This window comes from Octopus sinensis, linkage group LG17, assembly GCF_006345805.1.
Source record: "Octopus sinensis linkage group LG17, ASM634580v1, whole genome shotgun sequence".
Lineage (NCBI taxonomy): Eukaryota > Metazoa > Mollusca > Cephalopoda > Octopoda > Octopodidae > Octopus > Octopus sinensis.
The window spans coordinates 10237432-10256238 of NC_043013.1; positions in this window are offsets into that span (position 1 = coordinate 10237432).

Genomic DNA, 18807 nt, shown 5'->3' on the forward strand with positions numbered 1-18807 from the left:
CTCTCCTTGGTCTGCCCATACCTGTATATCCATGCGTTTGTTTCTCTGGGGGTGTTTTGCATAACGCATTCTTTCTCTAATTACCAAAGTGATGGTAGAAAATCTACCCTACAGTCGCTGTTTTATAGGATGTCACAGGCAAGAAAATCTGAAAACTGCATGAAACTTTCTCGTGAGCTTTCGTTCAAATCTCTTGTTTAGTGTCAATGCTGGAATGTATGAAGTACCGATTAAACGACTACTTGGGAGAAAAAAAAGAACCCTCTTCATGTTATCAGGATTGGAAAATTTTCGTGTAATTCTGAGTCGGTGTAGGGCATATACATGTTTTATGAGACAACCCTGTCACATAAGAAGACAGGCATAAAGGTTAATGTAGTAAATGGCACTTTATGCTCGGAAAAACAAATCCGAAACGTATTTCAATAAGCAAAGAGCTACGTTACGCATGAATGCCAATGCTCAAAGTGGCAGTATCGCGAAAAAAGTAAAGAAAAATGACCGTAGCAGTGAATTATATCAAAATTATCTTTAAACTACAATGATGTGTATTTGACTGACTGAAACATTAGATGAAGGTTTCTCGGCCCAGCCGACATCAAGTTACTGCTATGCAAACAAAAAATAAAAAGAAAAAAGAAAAAAGAAAAAAATTCAAGTGGACAAAAAATTCAAGGAGATAACAGTGAAATGTTACCAAAGAAGTGAAACAAAGAAGCGGGTAGACTGAAACAAACCCGAAATTTTTATGTTATTGGAGTAATTTTAAGTTCGGTGAAGCACACTAGTTTGCGTAAGTGTGTGTATGTGTATCATCAATTTATATTATACACATATTTATATATCATATATAGGTATGTGTGAGTTTGCTAGTGTGTGTGTGTGTGTGTTATTTTGCATAATAAATGGAAGATGTTCGAGATAAATTTGACGATATTTCATGGATCATTTTATTTTTCAGGAAAAGCTTGAGGTATTAGCGAACAGTCACCGGTGTTGGAGAGCATAAAAATTAAATTTGTAGGTGAGAAAAAAAAAAGTTAGCTGACATGGAGGATTCGATGTCATCTGAATGTTGGAAAGATATTGCCTTCATCAAGGTGAATCGTGCTGGGTATCAAAATGCCGGCGTCATGACTGCTGCTCGGTATTGTAAAGGTTGTAAGACGTCATATACCTGCAACGAAATCGACGATGCCGTGACCTGCAGGAGTGACAGAGCATTCGTTCTGACAGCGGGCGCTCGTCTGATATCTTTGACAGGATCTTAGGCTCAGTTCAACAGACCACATGAATCTGCTGGAGGTTGTGGTCAAACCCTGGCTTGAGAATGCTGCTGCTGCTGCTGGAAGGTCATATGTTGCAGCATGTTTCGATTCTATGTTATACCTCTGGAAAGGGTCAAACAGTATTTGTCGGAGAATTTCTACTGCTTCACCGGCCCCAATTCCTGGAGATTACAATTTCTGGTAATTCTGTGTGAGGAATTAAAGGAAACAACCAATGGTTGATCAGTAGGAAGTTTGTCGAAAAAAGAACAGGGAAACGAATATTTAACTGATGACAGAAATGAGGTCACTGACGAACTACGTAAAGAGATTTATATACAAAGAGATCAATTAGAGAAAAGCGCATGACTGAGGACCACACTCGTGGTTCAAGCTATACTGAGAAATGTTTAAAAGTTACAAGTAAAGAAGAAAATTCACTCTGATATTGGAGAATCAACATCTGGAGGGAAAATTTAAAAGGGATATTGAACTAAAGAGGAGTCATACAAGGAAACACACTTTCTTCTATTTTAGTTTTAGTCACACTGATTACTTTGTCAACCATACTAAGTAACGCCTATGAAAGATATTCACTGAGAAATAAAGGGAGTGGGGAAGGGAATAATCGACATTTATAGATAGTTTAAAGCCTTATGACATTGATAAGAATCAATTGATTTCGCCAATGAAAACTAAAAATATGTAGTAGTAGAATTAAGATGACATTTTTAATCAAGAAATATTCTGGGGTTCAGATGAAGGAGGGAAATCCGTAAAAGCTACTAAAATTGACATACCTAATTGATGAGTATCTAAAATCATTAATTGTAGAATGAATATAAATAAATTCATTATCATTCTAACAACAAACTGAAATTGTGCAGGAGAGGGATAGTCGATCACATCGACACCAGTATTTGACTGGTAGTTCATTTATTGACCCCGGCGGAATTTTAACTCAGAACGTGCAGAATAACGCTAAGCATTTTGCATGGTTTGCTAACGATTCTGCCAGCTCACCGCCTTACTTTTAATAATATTAGTAATGGTTTCAAATTTTAGCATTAAACGAGAAATTTGGGATGCAGGGGGTTAAGTCGATAACATCGACTCCATTGCTCAACTGGTAATTAACTTTATGCAGCCCGGAATGATAAAGGATTTTGAACTCTGAACATAAAGACGGCAAGATGCCACTTAGCATGTTTTGCCAGACGTATTAACGATTCTGCCAACTTGCCGCCTTAACAACAAATACAAATAAAGTTTTTTAATCGTTTCCATTGCTTGTCATACAGAGAGCATCCCAGTAAAAGTTAAGGTGAATTTATTTCTCACTGAATATCAAGCAAATAATCGGAGAGGAAACCACAAGATTTCCAATTTATATTTCTCATATTCGCCATCTCTCTTCCATCTTCCATCCTCTCTCCACCCCATTCTCACTCTCTCTGTATTTCCCGAATTCACGGTCGAATGTTATTTTTTTCTTGCGAAGTATCTTAATAGAAAGGCACTACATACGCTCGACCATGAGTTTGTTCATTATAAAATAAATGATATTTAATATCACAATATTTCTAGTTCAAAAACTTTCCCTCGTCATCATCAGATCCCAGTTCCTTTTGGTCGGGGTTGACTTAGTTTGAAAGCAGTATTAGGAGAGCGTAGATTAGTTTTGCAGAGTTTTGTGTGAACACGTTCGCAGTCCAGAATGGCAGAATTCCCATTCTATTTTGTTATCCTTCTTATCTATGGATTGTGTAATTCTTTTCGCTCGTCCAAGCGAAAATGTCGACTGTTTTCTGATTCTCGACATAATTTCATATCCGGCAGAATAGTTAATTGAAAACTGCGTTATTCCTGTCTTTTCATTTTGTTACACAACAAAGTAAGATGTGTTTATAATGTAATACCTTTCAATATGAGGATGTCTATCTATCTATCTATCTATCTATCTATCTATCTATCTATCTATCTATCTATCTATCTATCTATCTATCTATCTATCTATCTATCTGTTTGTCTGTCTGCCTCTCTCCCTCTCTCTCTCTCTCTCACACACACACACACACACACAAACACTCTCTCGCTATATATATATATATATAATATTAGGTAGTATAACTCCAAACTTACAGGGAAAAATCTAATTTAGTATTAAATCAAATTTCACAATATAAATATAGAATATATAAACTAAAGAAAAAAACATTTTTTATACTTTTTGTGATCTAGTTATATGTTTTATAAAAAAATATTTTATTGTTTATTTATGATTTGGTTTATGTCTATCATTGTTGGAATTGCATAATAGTGTTTGTGAATCAAACCAACTTAGGGATAATATTTATCCAATATACTGCTGATAGAATACCCAATTATTAATACACATGTATTTTTATTACATTGCAATTACATTACCGAGTGTACTAAATGGGTGAAGGTAAAGAGATATTTTACCATTAATTTATAGAGCAATAAGAAAATGGTAGGAATCAATAGGTGGTTCATCAACTTTTATCACCTATTGATCCTTCCATTTTCTTATTGCTCTCTCTCTCTCTCTCTCTCTCTCTATATATATATATATATATATATATATATATATAATATATATATATACATACATACATATATAATATATATATATATATATATTATATATATATATATATATATATACATACATACATACATATATAAATATATATATATATATAATATATATATATATATATATATATATATATATATATATATATATATACCACACATACACACACACACACATATATATATATATATATATAATATATATATATATATATATACAAAGTATGAACATACTGCTACATGAATAAAACAGTTACTGTCATCGCTACCAATACCACTAAATACTACCACTACAACAACAACAACAACAGAAACAAAAATACACCAAGAAGGGTGCCTCTGAGTTCTGACCTCCTTACTTCTTAGAAATAGTTTCCAAATTTTCCTCCGATCACGTTCTAGGCCTCAGAAAAGGATTATGTGTTTCGAAGGGATGGTCATTGCTGAAATAGGTTTCGTAGGTAAAAGTTCGTTTCGGGATAAACATGAAAAACAAAGTTACTACTGTATCAAATCCATTACCATCACCAACACCACCAGCACCAGCACCACTACCGCCGTCACTGCTGCCACAAACATCACTACTAACGAGGCTTCATAGAAACAGCAGCTAAATATCCTTCAAGCTGGCTGTAACTCTTTTACTTGTTTCATTCATTTGACCGCGGCCATGCTGAGTATCGCCTTTAGTTGAGCAAATCAACTACAGAGCTTATTCTTTTTAAGCCTAGTACATATTCTATCGGTCTTTTTTGCTGAAGCGCTAAGCTATACGGATGTAAGCACACCAGCATCGGTTATCAAACATATACACACACATACATATATAAATACATATAAGACTGTCTTCTTCCAGTTTCCGTCTATCAAATCCACTAACAAGGCTTTGGTTGGCCCGAGGCTATAGTAGAAGACACATGCCCAAGGTTCCACGCAGTGGAACTGAACCCAGGACCATGTGGTTGGTAAGCAAGCTACTTACCACACAGCTACGGGCTTAAAATTCGATAATATAATCATAGAAAACCGTTGAAAGATGGAATTGTCGCGTCTGGATTGTCGTCGATCGTAAGTTTTTTGAAGCAGAGCTGAACAGAAGCGAAAATAACAAGAAGTGAAAACAACAATAACCGAAATATGAACAAAAAGCTTGACATTGAACTAAACAACAACAACAACAACAACAACAACAACAACAACAACAACAACAACGACAACAAAAACAACAACAACAACCACAACAACAGCAACAACAACAAAGCAATACAGCACCCCGCCCCGATCACTGCCATCACCACCCCACCAACAACAGCATCACTTTATTAGCAAGAACAACTACAACAATAGTAACAACCACACGAATGGAATTTAGAAGGCCACCAACACCAGCAACCATACCACAACCATCATATATTGCCAATACCATCACCACCACTAACACCACTACTACTACTACCACCATCATTACCACTGCCATCACTCTATCACTACCCCGACGACGACGACGACCACGACCACCACCACTACCACCGCCACCACTACCGCCACCACTACTACTAACACAATGACCAACACCACCACTACTGCTATCAACACCAGTACCACTGCCACCATCATCACTACCATCACCAGCAACAATAACAATAACAACAACGACATCAACATCATCATCATCACAATCACCACTAAAGCAATACAACCACCGTCATCATCATCATCCCCACCACCTTTACCACCAACAGTATCTACTGCCACCGCTACCACAACACATACACACCACACACACACACAAATATATAACCCCTACAACAACCTCCATTCTCTGCTACAGCCACAATCACATACACTATACACCAGTACGTGCCCCCCCCCCCCATACTACCACTATCTACCAGCCACCCAACACTTCTGCCAGCATCACTGTTCCCTGATAGCCCCGCTCCAGCCTCCTCCTAAATTACGTCCCGCCGCCAGAGTGCCTGTCCAGAATGCCCAGCCCACGTCGCATTTTCATAAACTATCTTCTTCAATGTCGTAAACAACCTTGTCCCGTCGTCGTCGTCATCATCATCACCGTCATCAATATAATCATCATCATCATCTTCACCATAAGCATCATGCAGCAGCAGCAGCAGCAGCAATACCACCTTCGCCGTCGACATCGTAGTTGATGTCGTGGTTGTCGTTATCATCATCATCATCATCATCATCATCATCATCATCGTTGTCGTCGTCATCGTCACTGTCGTCGTCTTCATCACGAATATCAGCGACATCATCAATACATTCTTCTTCTTCTTCTTCTTCTTCTTCTTCTTCTTCTTCTTCTTCTTCTTCTTCTTCTTCTTCTTCTTCTTTTTTTCTTTCATTCTTTCTTTCTTTCTTTCCTTCTCCCTTTCTTGCATGAATCATTCGTTGTTTATGACCACTGTCAAGATATAATACATTTTTGCAACTAGCATCTATCTATCTATCTATCTATCTATCTATCTATCTATCTATCTATCTATCTATCTCTATCTATCTATCTATCTATCTATCTATTTATCTATCTATCTATCTATCTATTTTTCTTTGTCCACACACATCCACACATGCGCATACACTTTTACACAGAGATACATATTACACATTTATATATATATATATGTATATATATGTATATATATGTATATATATATATATATATATATATATATATATATATATATATATATATTACTCTGTGTATATATGTATGTATCTATATATAGATACATACATAAATGCATATATACATACATACATAGATACACATACATACAAACATAAATGCATATATAAATACATACATACATACATCCTCTAAATGCATTGACGTTTCGCGTGTATTACCCTTGGTTTGTATTTTTGTTACCCTGGAGGTTACTAAAATAACCCATCTCTTCCTTTTCATATTTACCTTCATTAAAATGACTATGACGATAATAATGATGATCATCATCATCATCGTCCTGAACATCGTCAACATTATAATCGTTTATTATAATCACCATCGTCATTGATATTGTTATTGTTGTGTTGGCAGAACCGTTAGTAACTCGGTATAAAATTCTAGCGATATCCCTTCCGACTCATTAATATCTGAGCCTAAATTCTGTATAAACCAGCATTGTCATACATCGTCATTAGGTTGAAAAATATAAGTACTGGTTAATTAATGGACTCTATATAATCAATTAGACTCCTCTCCGCAGATTTCAATTCTTGTACCTGCGAGCCGACAACCAGGTAAAATGCTTAGCGGCATTTTTGCCGACTTCGACTTAGGCTTTTATCATTTGGTGTCGGTAGATTAAGTACCAGTGATTAAGTACACCGTAGCCAATGTAATCGACTTAACCCCTCCCCCAAAATTCCAGGCCTTATGTCTATAACAGAAGGGATTATATTATTATTATTATTATTATTATTATTATTATTATTATTATTATTATTATCATTATTATTATTATTATTATTATGTTTTTTCCTTCTTTCTTCAAATTTTCTTCCGTTTCTCGCCGAGTGTTTTCCATACACCTAGGGTAGAAAAGGGCATTGTATGCATTCCCAGATTACACGCGCAAATTCACAGATAAAATATGTATTTAAAAATCAATAAATAAATAAATTCATGGATGGATGTTATTTTCACAACTTATTATTATTATTATTATTATTATTATTATTATTATTCTATGTTTGACTTTTGCTTTAATTTGTAGAAGTTGGCTCCAAGTCTCACCCAGAGACCTCAAGAGACAACAGGGTTGGAAGTTCATGTTGTTGTTATGCCTAGTGTGCCATATATTTGGGGGTGGGGATGTTGTACTAATGAATGTCTAAAAAAAAAAGTTTTTTTTTTTTTTTTTTTTTTTAAACCGAAAATTATGGTTGTTTGAAACCTTGAGGTTACATAGAGATTATTTTGCGTAGGATATGAGCAGTTCCCATGAGCACTATCTTTTGACTTCTTCTGCCATTTTTGGGTTTCCTGGTATCTGAGTTAGGTAGCTATCAGCCCCTTTTGCTATCATTCCCAGGGCACCTATGACAACAGGTATTGTTTTAGTCTTCAGCTTCCACATTTTGCTGATTTCTATTTCAAGATCTTTATATTTGCTCAGTTTTTGGTAGGTCCTGACAGATACTTTTATATCGATTGGGACAGTCATATCAATGAGGAGGCATGTTCTTTGTTTGAAGTCTTTCAATATGATGTCTGGCCTATTTGCATCTATCTTCCTGTCAGTTTGAATGGTGAAGTTCCAGAGGAGTGAGATGTGGTCATTTTCAAGCACTGGGGGTGGTTTGTGTTCCCACCAGTTTTTTTCATGGGGCAAATCCAGGTTTTTACAGATTACCCAGTGAATATATTGTGCAGCTCTATCGTGCCTGTTGAGATACTCTGTAGGCGCTAGAAGACTGCACTTGGAGACCACATGGTCAATGGTTTCATTTTGTTGCTTGCATACACGACACGTTGGACTGCTTCTGATCTTTAATATGTTGGCCTGGTAGTTTCTTGTGGTAGGCATTGATCTTGAGCTGCTATGATAAACCCCTCTGTTTCAGATTTTAAGCCAGAGGCCATTAGCCATTGATGGGTCAGGGCTTTGTCGATATCTGCATTATTCGCTCTCTTTGGGTATTTGCCATAGAGAGGTTTTTCTTGCCATTTATTATTCAGAATATCTAAGGCCGCAGTTTTGGCACGGGTTTTCATGCGCCTAGCTTTTTCTGTGCTTGTTTCTTGTATGTCTATCTCTAATTCCGAAATTGGTTGTATTCGGAATTCACTTAGATATTCCTTTGCCTGTTTTGTGACTGAGTATGATGCTTTCTTGTTTTCATGTTTTGAGACAAGTTTTAACATCCAGTCCTCAGAGTTTTTCAGGTAGGTGTCTAGGCCAATTGTAGCAATCTTCATTGTTATTGCCAGTTGCAAAAGACCACGGCCTCCCTATTATTATTATTATTATTATTATTATTATTATTATTATTATTATTATTATTATTATTATTATTATTATTATTATTATTATTATTCAGTAGTTTTATTTTTATAGCGTGCTTTCACTTCACTACCGAGCGCAGCTCTGTGTGCCTTGGGTATGTGCTGTGATATTATTATTATTATTATTATTATTATTATTATTATTATTATTATTATTATTATTATTATTATTATTATATTTTTTAATTGTAAATTCACTCCTCAGAGCTCTCGAATTCACTTGCTCCAGTTAATTCTGTAAACGCAGAAAACAATCTGTTGTCAAAATTCCAGGCCTTATATCTATAACAGTAACTACATTTTTCTTCCACTTCTGTGAGGTATAGCCCATGCATGACATTCACTTTCCAGTTGCTTAATCTTTGCTTTTCATCTTGTTTCTCAAATTCTTTTGCGTGTGTCAGATATCCGCTCTGTATCGTGTTGCTATTTCTAACTGAAATCGAAACGAAAACACCATGAACCGTTTCTATGAATACCAGCATTATCATTCGGTGCCGGGTAGAAGATATAAAAAGATATAATACGAAGGAAGTTGCTATTGAAATTAAATCATGAATGTGCATGCCCACCATTCGGCTGTATGAGCCACTAGTTTTTCTAAATGAGCATATCAGATCGTATTTTGTTCACGGTATCGCTGGTGATCTGTGGAAGAATGAGTGCTCCTGAGTTCCTCTTGAAAGAACAATTGCAACACAAGAATATTATTGATAAACCATCGACTTATATTTAAAAAATCAAAGACTACAATAGGAAAATCTGGGAACCATTTGCCTGGTAAGGATGCCAGCAATACTTGGAACATCATCCGGTTTGTTAATGAAAGCACTTTCACTTTCTAGCATGCATTTCGTTAGTCACCACGAAGCCAACTTAGTCCAAATAAAATCGTGATACACTGTGTAATATGTGCACTCAATATTGTAGAGGATTCAGCGCTAAATACATAGATTTTTCACTATGGCGTGTGAGAAATTTAGTTCTGACCAGGTTGTTGTATATTAAGACGACATGGTATCTTGGTAAGCTTTCGAACTGCGATCAGAATAGCAAGATTTCGTGTTGGAAAAGTAGACTTAGAAACTGGCTTTCTTGATATGTTCAATGAAAGCCTCGTATATCTATCAGGCATCTTTGGAAGAATAAATGTAATTGCTCTCTTCGTGCATAACATTATTCCCTAATATATGCTTCAGATATGTGAATGCCTTTACGTTCTGAGTTTTAATCACACCGAGGGCAACGTTAACTTTCATCATTCCAAGGTCGATAAAAGAGCGCACTAGTCAAACACTGCTGCAGACTTCTCCGTCTTGAATCCGATTCTTGTGCCTGTGTATAAAATCAATAATCACACCTCACAGATAGAATTATATAAATAAATAAAATACATTGAGATTAGATCAATAAGAAACCAGTGGATTTTAGCATTGACTGGAACCTGTGCGTAACCACCAACATTATCAGAACCACCTCTAACACAGTCACCGCCACCACTAGCAACGGTACCACCACCACCAGCACCGGCACCACTAACATCAGAACCACCAACACCAGCACCACCAGCACCACAAACACCACCAGCATCACAAACACCACTGCCGCGGTGACCGCCAAAATGATTTATGGCGGGAACAAGTAACAGTACTATCATTACGTGTAAACTGGAGGGGCATTAATCGTTTCTGTATCGATACCAATACTGTAATTCACTGTACACGCTTTCGGAAATCGTGGCTACTGGAAGCCAATTGATTCCTTTTGCACAACGTATTTTATGGGCGTATAAACACTTCTTGCCGTTTTGTTTTTGATTTTTTATTCTGCTCTTCTATAATGTCGGACATCAGTGCCTACTTATTAAATAGGAATAAAAAAGATAATTGCCGAAGCGTTGCATCGTCACACAGACACAGACACACACATATACAAAAAGAGAAGATGGTGAGTGAATTACGTACGTACAGATGCCCAGAGAGAGAGAGGGTGAGAGAGAAAGAGAGGGGGAGAGAGAAAGATAGGGAAAGAGAGAGAGGGAATGTGAAAGAGAGAAAGAGAGAATGAGAGTAGCTGACGAACAGAGACAAAGAGAGAGAAGTGTGAACGAAAGAATAAGCTGGGGGAAGGCAGTGTTTATGAAAGCAGAAAGACAGAAATATGGATTGAGGAAAGACCTACGGTCACACGGACAGAGGCATTCTTTCTCTAAGAGAGAGGAAGTCATGAAGAAAGAGAGAAGAGAGGAGAGATAAGGAGGAGTGAGAATAAAGAAGAGAGAGCGAAAGAGCGAGAGAGAGAGAGAGAGAGAGAGGGAGAGAGAGAGCGAAGAGGTGTGAGAAAATCTGGTAACATAAACTTTGAAGGAGAATGAATGACAGGCAGAGGAGTCAGAATCAGTGAAAGACAAGGAATGTGTGTGTGTGTGTGTGTGTGTGTGTGTTGTGTGTGAGAGAGAGAGAGAGAGAGAGAGAGAGAGAGAGAGGGAGAGTGGTGGAGAAAGAACAAGGAAGAAAGAGACAGAAAGAAGAGAGGGAGACACACGGCAGATCATGGAAAGATGCTGACGGAAATTACGTATGTGAACACGTGTACAGGAAACCTCATACACGTTTATACGTTTAGACATTCATGGAAATAGTTATAAACATACACATAAGGCTTAAATTCATGCATAAGCAAGCTCACACACACACACACACACACACACACACACACACACAACACATTCAACTCACTTACATCCGCACCTATACACAAAACACACATCGACGCACAAACCTAATCGAACTCAACCACGCGGTTATCCCAAAGGACATGTATATATGTGTATTTATCGATGTAAATATATTGAAAAACCTAAGAGATTTATTGATACTTGTACTTGTACGTATATGCATCTAGCACTTTCATACATACATACATACATACATACATACATACATACATACATACATACATGGTATACCATCTTTTGCAAATTTTACACCCACACGTTCACACATAGGCGTATTATAGATTGGTGGCTGAGCACATGCCCTTTGCCTTCAGTTAAAGGGCATGTAAGAGGGGATTTTTTTTCTCGTAGACTACGTTTTACAGAGAAGTATGTTTTTATCTGTTGTAATTATGGCTGAGTTGTTTATTGTTTCAGCGATTATTTTGGGTAGATTACGCTTGGATGTTTAAGTGCTCGCTTATTACGTAAGTGCAGAGGGCATCTGATTATAATTCTTTTATTATGTAAGAATGCATCAAGAACGGCGAGCTGGCAGAAAAGTTAGCACGCCGTGCGGAATTCTTAGCAGTGTCTCGTCTCTCTTTACGTTCTGAGTTCAAATTCCACCGTCGTCGAATTTGCCTTTCATTCTTTCGAGGACGATCAATTAAGTTCCATTTGCGTAATGGGGTTCGATCTAATCCACTGGCTCTCTCCCCCGATATTTCGAGCCTTGTGCCTAGAGTAGAAAAGATTATGTAAGAATGCATGAATGTATAAACTCATGCTTGTATATATGTATACATGATTATGTCTTTTTAAACACACACTTATTTATTGATTCAAAGATCGCTTTATTACAACGGGATTTCAGGGTCAGTTCTGCTGCGTGGCAAACTTGGCGTTTTCAACGATTTGTGAGTAAATTTGGTTAAGCAAATCTGCGTGGAATCCAAGCGCATACGTTTATATATAGTTTTGCGTGTGCGACTGCGTGCTCGTACGCGTGTTTGTGCGTGTGCATGATAAATTTGGACATTGTTCGGGGACCATCAGGAGCTGCCTCAATTTATTTGGTATCCGGGAAGCTTCGAAGGATTACGGCTTACCTCTGCCCTGATTTTGTATCTGACCCACGACTATACTCAGAAACTGCGTTGCATACTGTTCCTTGTATGATTCAGGATAGTCAGGGTAGTTTGGATATTTTCCGAATTGGGTCCTGCGTATCTAGTTCTCTTTCCTAATGATTTGGCTGGAGTGAAGGCTCATGTTGGTCGACCACACACCTCATGGTCACGGTGGATAAGGAAGTCTCACATAGCGATGGAGACTAACAAGGATACTGCTTGGAAGGCTTTCTGGGATGTCACGAGTAAATACTAACAAATGGTTGATGCAGCGATGCACAGCAGCACATGCGCCAATACCTGACCTTTCTGACCTATGTTCCTATCTATAATAAGTGCTGTAAAGGATGCGCCTTCTCAAGAGCTGTATCTGAATTTCATGCTACTTTCCCTGAGGCTTTGACGAACCTTAAAATTGCAGCGATATCGCTTAGTTTCCAATTTTTAAACACATTAGAGTGTTGCTACCAGAAGTTGTTGATCTTAGTGATTGGCGAAGGCAGTGAATCTGGGGATCTTGAGTGAATGCATGTAGATTTTATATGCAATTACGTTTTGACATTTGAAATTTACGTTTCGCTCTACTGGTGGACGATAAAATATAATCTTGATGGGGAAGGTATATATTTCATGGGCTTCGGGTTTCTGTCTAAATTGTATGGTATTTAGTGGTGGATTTTCGAAATCACTTCGCTTCATTGAATGCATATTATCAATATATTTATTGTCGAACCGTTATGATATGCAATGTAAATGTACAAAATTACACACATCATAAATATGAACATTGACACATATAAGTACATATATGTATATGTGCGGGTGCCGGGGTAAGAATGTATACATATATAACCACACACATACAGTTGGCCAAATTTTACGTCTACCGAACATACATACACATACATACGTGTGTGTGTGTGTGTGTAAATAAAAAGAATGTAAGTAGTTGAGTTCTACATCTGTTTCAAAAGCATAGCGGGTGAATCTTATATAACATTATGTATGTGTTATACCCGTCCGTTGTATTTTTTCATCAAACAAGTGTGCAATTTTAGTACTGGTGAACGCGAAAGGAAGACAAAGCTGAGACTGAGATAGTAAGATAGATAGGAGTGTGGTATCATTTCGTTACCAGCATACTCAAATTATTGTGTGGCTTCAGTGGATTATTATCTTATGAAAGTTCCATAATGATAGGAAGCAAGGGCCTAATATAAGAATGTACACACACGCGCGCGAGCGCATACACACATACACACATACACGCACAAGCGCACACATACATATGAATGTATCTATGTGTATACTCTCTAAGTGTTATTGCATGTATGTTCATATATGATGGACACTAGTTTTATCTCATTTCTTCAATGTTACCTGATGCAACACAGAACTTAAGAGAGCAAGGAAGATTTCAACATAAGCTGTCTATCTATCTATCTATCTATCTATCTATCTATCTATCTATCTATCTATCTATCTATCTATCTATCTATCTATCTATCTATCTATCTATCTATCTATCTATCATTCTATCTATCTATCTATCTATCTATCTATCTATCTATCTATCTATCTATCTATCTATCTATCTATCTATCTATCTATCTATCTATCTATCTATCTATCTATCTATCTATCTATCTATCTATCTATTATATATATATATATATATATATATATTTATCTATCTATCTGTCTGTCTATCTGCTATATATGTACGTACACACGTACGTACATACATACATGTATGTACGTACATATGTATATATATATATATATATATATTATATATATATATATATATATATATATGTGTGTGTGTGGTGTGTGTGTGTGTGTGTGCGTGTGTGAATGTTTATATAAAAGAGAAATATATATATATGTGTGTGAATGTGAATGCGTGTTTCTACGCACGATTGTATGTGTACCTTTTTTTAAGCGTACACATGCGTATGTGTACATTCACGTACATGTGCATTTTAGTTTCAAATACCTTTCCTATTCGCTCTGAATAAATACTAGACAGACAATGTTCATATTGACACACTCCTTCCAAAGCCAGCCACATTGAAGTAACTCTATCTCCGGATAAAATATGTTTCTAAGGATTTTATAGGTAGCATTCAAAGGAAAGAAATTTGGCAGCTGAGCAAATAGAAAAGGAAAAACTTGGGTGAGATAATGGATTTTCTGAAGACGCGGTTCTGAGAATATATGGCGCGTGACACAAAATATATAGGTTGCAAAGGAGAGATCTTGTTGATATGAAATAGTTTAAATGGACTTAGTGCGCCATGGGTAACTACAGAGTACAAGCAGGCAGCGTTTTATTATTTTTAGATTCAACTCAGAGACGATATAACACGGGTGGAAAAGGACACACCCAGATGTTTGGTCAGTTTTAGGCATTTGTGTGTTTTGTACTTAAGGAGTGTTTATATTTATACTCACATATACAAGGATTCAAGAACACACACATGCGTATACACACACACGCTCACACATACACACACGCACGTGTGTTTATATGTGTATGTGTGCGTCTTTTATTATCAATATTTTTATGCGTTTGTCTACGCGTAACTTATATGCGAGTATATATACATACACACACACACACATATATATATATATATATATACACATATATACATATATATATATAATATATACATATATATATATATATATATATATATATATAATATATATATATATATATATATATATATATATATAATATATATATATATATACATACATATATATATATATATGAGTGGAGGGATGTATCCATATGAGTATATAAACATATGCGTATATGTGTGGGTGCACACACACACAGGCACACACACACATATATATAACTGTATGTATGTACACATAGTTACATATTCTTGTATAAATACGTATTATGTATATACGCGTGAGTTTCTGCCTGTGTCTGTGTCCATGCACGTATGTGTCTCTCTAGCTTTACGAATATATCTATGCGCATGCGTGTGTGTCTGCATGCGTGTGCGTGTGTGCCTAGACACACAAACACCGAGTCTAAGCACGCTAAACATCGATATTAGTAGTTCTGTTGTTGTTATTATTGCTGTTGATTTTTTTATTGCTGTTGATGTTTCTCTTCATTATTATTATTATTATTATTATTATTATTATTATTATTATTATTATTATTATCATTATTATTATAACAATGCAATATTGTTATATCAAGACATAAACATTACTTGCTCTATCAATATTTCATCACAGCTAAATTGTTACGCCAGTAAAACTTTATTGGCTATAACAAACGTCTATCCATAAACGTCTACGCGACAAACAAAATGGCTGCTAAGCAAAGGGTACAAGGCTATAGGCTAGCAAAGCCAACACTAAAGAGGAGAAGGAAGATGGTGGAATAAGAGTGAAAAATATTGTTATTTGCCGATTCAGATTTTAAATCTTGTTCTCACCAGAGCGAGTTAGCAACCTTATGAGCTTTCTGTGATGGGTCACTCAACTTTGTCTTTTATGTAAGCCGAAATGTTGGAGTCACGTTTCCATTTTCAGCATATAACTGTCATGGTAAAACATCAAATTGTTAATAAAACGTAGAAAGTAAAATGTCTGATACAGGCACAAATACATGCAAGCATGGACACATATATAATGGCTGTTATATGGAAGTAAAAATTTAGCAGACCGATCAAGCCAGTTTGGTCAGTCTTGCCGTACGACATTAGATAGATAACTATGACAAAACCAGAAGATATTGTGAGTGCCAGAAATTTGTGTGTGTGTGTGTGTGAATTTTGGCTGGCCCAGCTGGAGTATATATATGCTTTACAGTTTCGCTTCTTTATCCTAGAATAAATTTTACAATATTTTATATAATAAATAAATGCAAATTGGGGCTTCCATATAGAAATCACTCATTATCCAGCAAAAAAATTAGGAGGTAGGGCTATCAAATCGTGTTGCAGCAACAATGATGGTGTCCTATCATGTCCACAGCTCACAGGCTGATACACATGAACGAGGAGTGCTGAGCAGCGCACACGATCCTCAACAATTACTTCGAGGCTGCTGAAAGAGAAAGGAGTATATATATATATATAATATATATATATATATATATATATATATAATAAATATTAAGGAATAAATCCAAATTTACAGGAAAATCAGATTTAGGATTGAATCCAATTTTATAGTAAAATATTATATAATATTAATTAGAGACAAAACCACTATTATGCAAATCAAACAAAGAAAGACTTAATCCAATACATAAAAAACTTAATTTTATTTAATTTATATAAAATTTTTTTATGTATTGGATCAAGTCTTTCTATCTCTTATTATCTCTTATTATAAAAGGCAGATTTTATCTGCCTCCCTTTGTAAGTTATAGAAATCTACAATATAGGATTTCTTCAATTACAATTTACCTAGCATTTTTAAGTGTAGAATGCAACGGGTCATGCCAGGTCCAGTTTTTAAAATTTAAACTCCAATTAAGCAAAATTTACAGAAAACTCACATTCTGGTGTGTATGTCAAATGCTTTTCTTAGTCTGGTTTCAGCAACACGCAAACGCACACACACAGTGTGCAACGAATAAAGTGAAACTAGATGTAATATTTGTTTCTGTCTATCACGCTGATAGATACATGAGTAAAATGTATGGGAAGCTAACAGATAAGAGTGAGTGAAAATGTTCTTGGAAGAGAGTAAATTAGCGACAGAGTGATTTGAGGAAGACTAAACTGAAAGTATGAAACAGTGTTTATGTATAAACAGACGACACTTATATAAACCCTTTCGTTACAAACCGCCCGAATTTACCTATTCATATTTAAATGAGAATATCAGAGGAAATCTCTTTAGTACATTCGTGAAAACACGTATTATACTTCGTAAACACTTCAAATACAATTTTGTACAAAAATCGAAGTGTAATTTTAATTCCGTGAATTATGGGAGATTTTTTTCCGAAATTTGTTCCTATTGTGTTTTCAAAATTTGTAATTCTGACAAAAAATGGATACGAATTTCATTATATCAAGCAGCGAGTCAGAATTCGAAGGATTTTCTACTGAAGACCTTCATAAATCTAACTCTATGACTGAAAAAAAAAAAGCATCTTTATATAAGAGTGAAGTTGTGTGTCTGTCCCCTTCGATTTAGATTCGTAACTACTCCCACATTTTGCGGTGCAGTTTAACCAAAAGCGGGTATCTTATAGTCGTGATTCATATCGAGCCCTTCTGGGTATTAGCGCGCGTCTACGATGAGTCTACGATTTAAAAAAAATTTACCATCATATTTTTCCATTTTAATGCATTTTTTTCGCTTTTATATAAGGGAAGTAACTCTCTAAAAATATCTACGATGTGTCAACGATTTAAAAAAAAAATTTACCTTAATTTTTTTTCAATTTTTAATGCATTTTTTTGCTATTTTTTGGCTATTACTCTCTAAAAATGCTTATATAGTTATTTCCCTTACAACCCGAGCAACGCCGGGCGATACTGCTAGTAATATATATATAAACAGCAAAATGTATGTTTGTCTGTGTGCGTGTCCTTTATACAAATCCACATTTTTTTCAGTTAGAGGGCTCGCACTTTCTATGGTCATTCAAAACAATCCAAGGGTAGTCGTGCACATCTTTACATTTCCCCAGTCACCCCGAAAAGCCATTAAAAAATCAATATAAGTGACTTTTTTGTGAATTTTCTATTCAAAACCCAATCAAAATGCTCGAAATTGAATGCCAGCTAGCTGTATGTGATTGGTCGGAGATTTGGACAGTACTCGCGTGTATGTGCGCACGCACGCAGCTGTATAAGCATGCACTAGCACTATGACCCGGCAAATCAAGTGTGAAACACGTCATCCATCATGCGGTGTCCGTTTGCATTGATGCACTTTTGAAGGCATTCTACGAAGTTGGCCTCCCCAGCATTGCTCTGTCAATTTGAGCGACATTGCTCTCTTGGATTTCCAAGAACCCATACCGACAGTTAT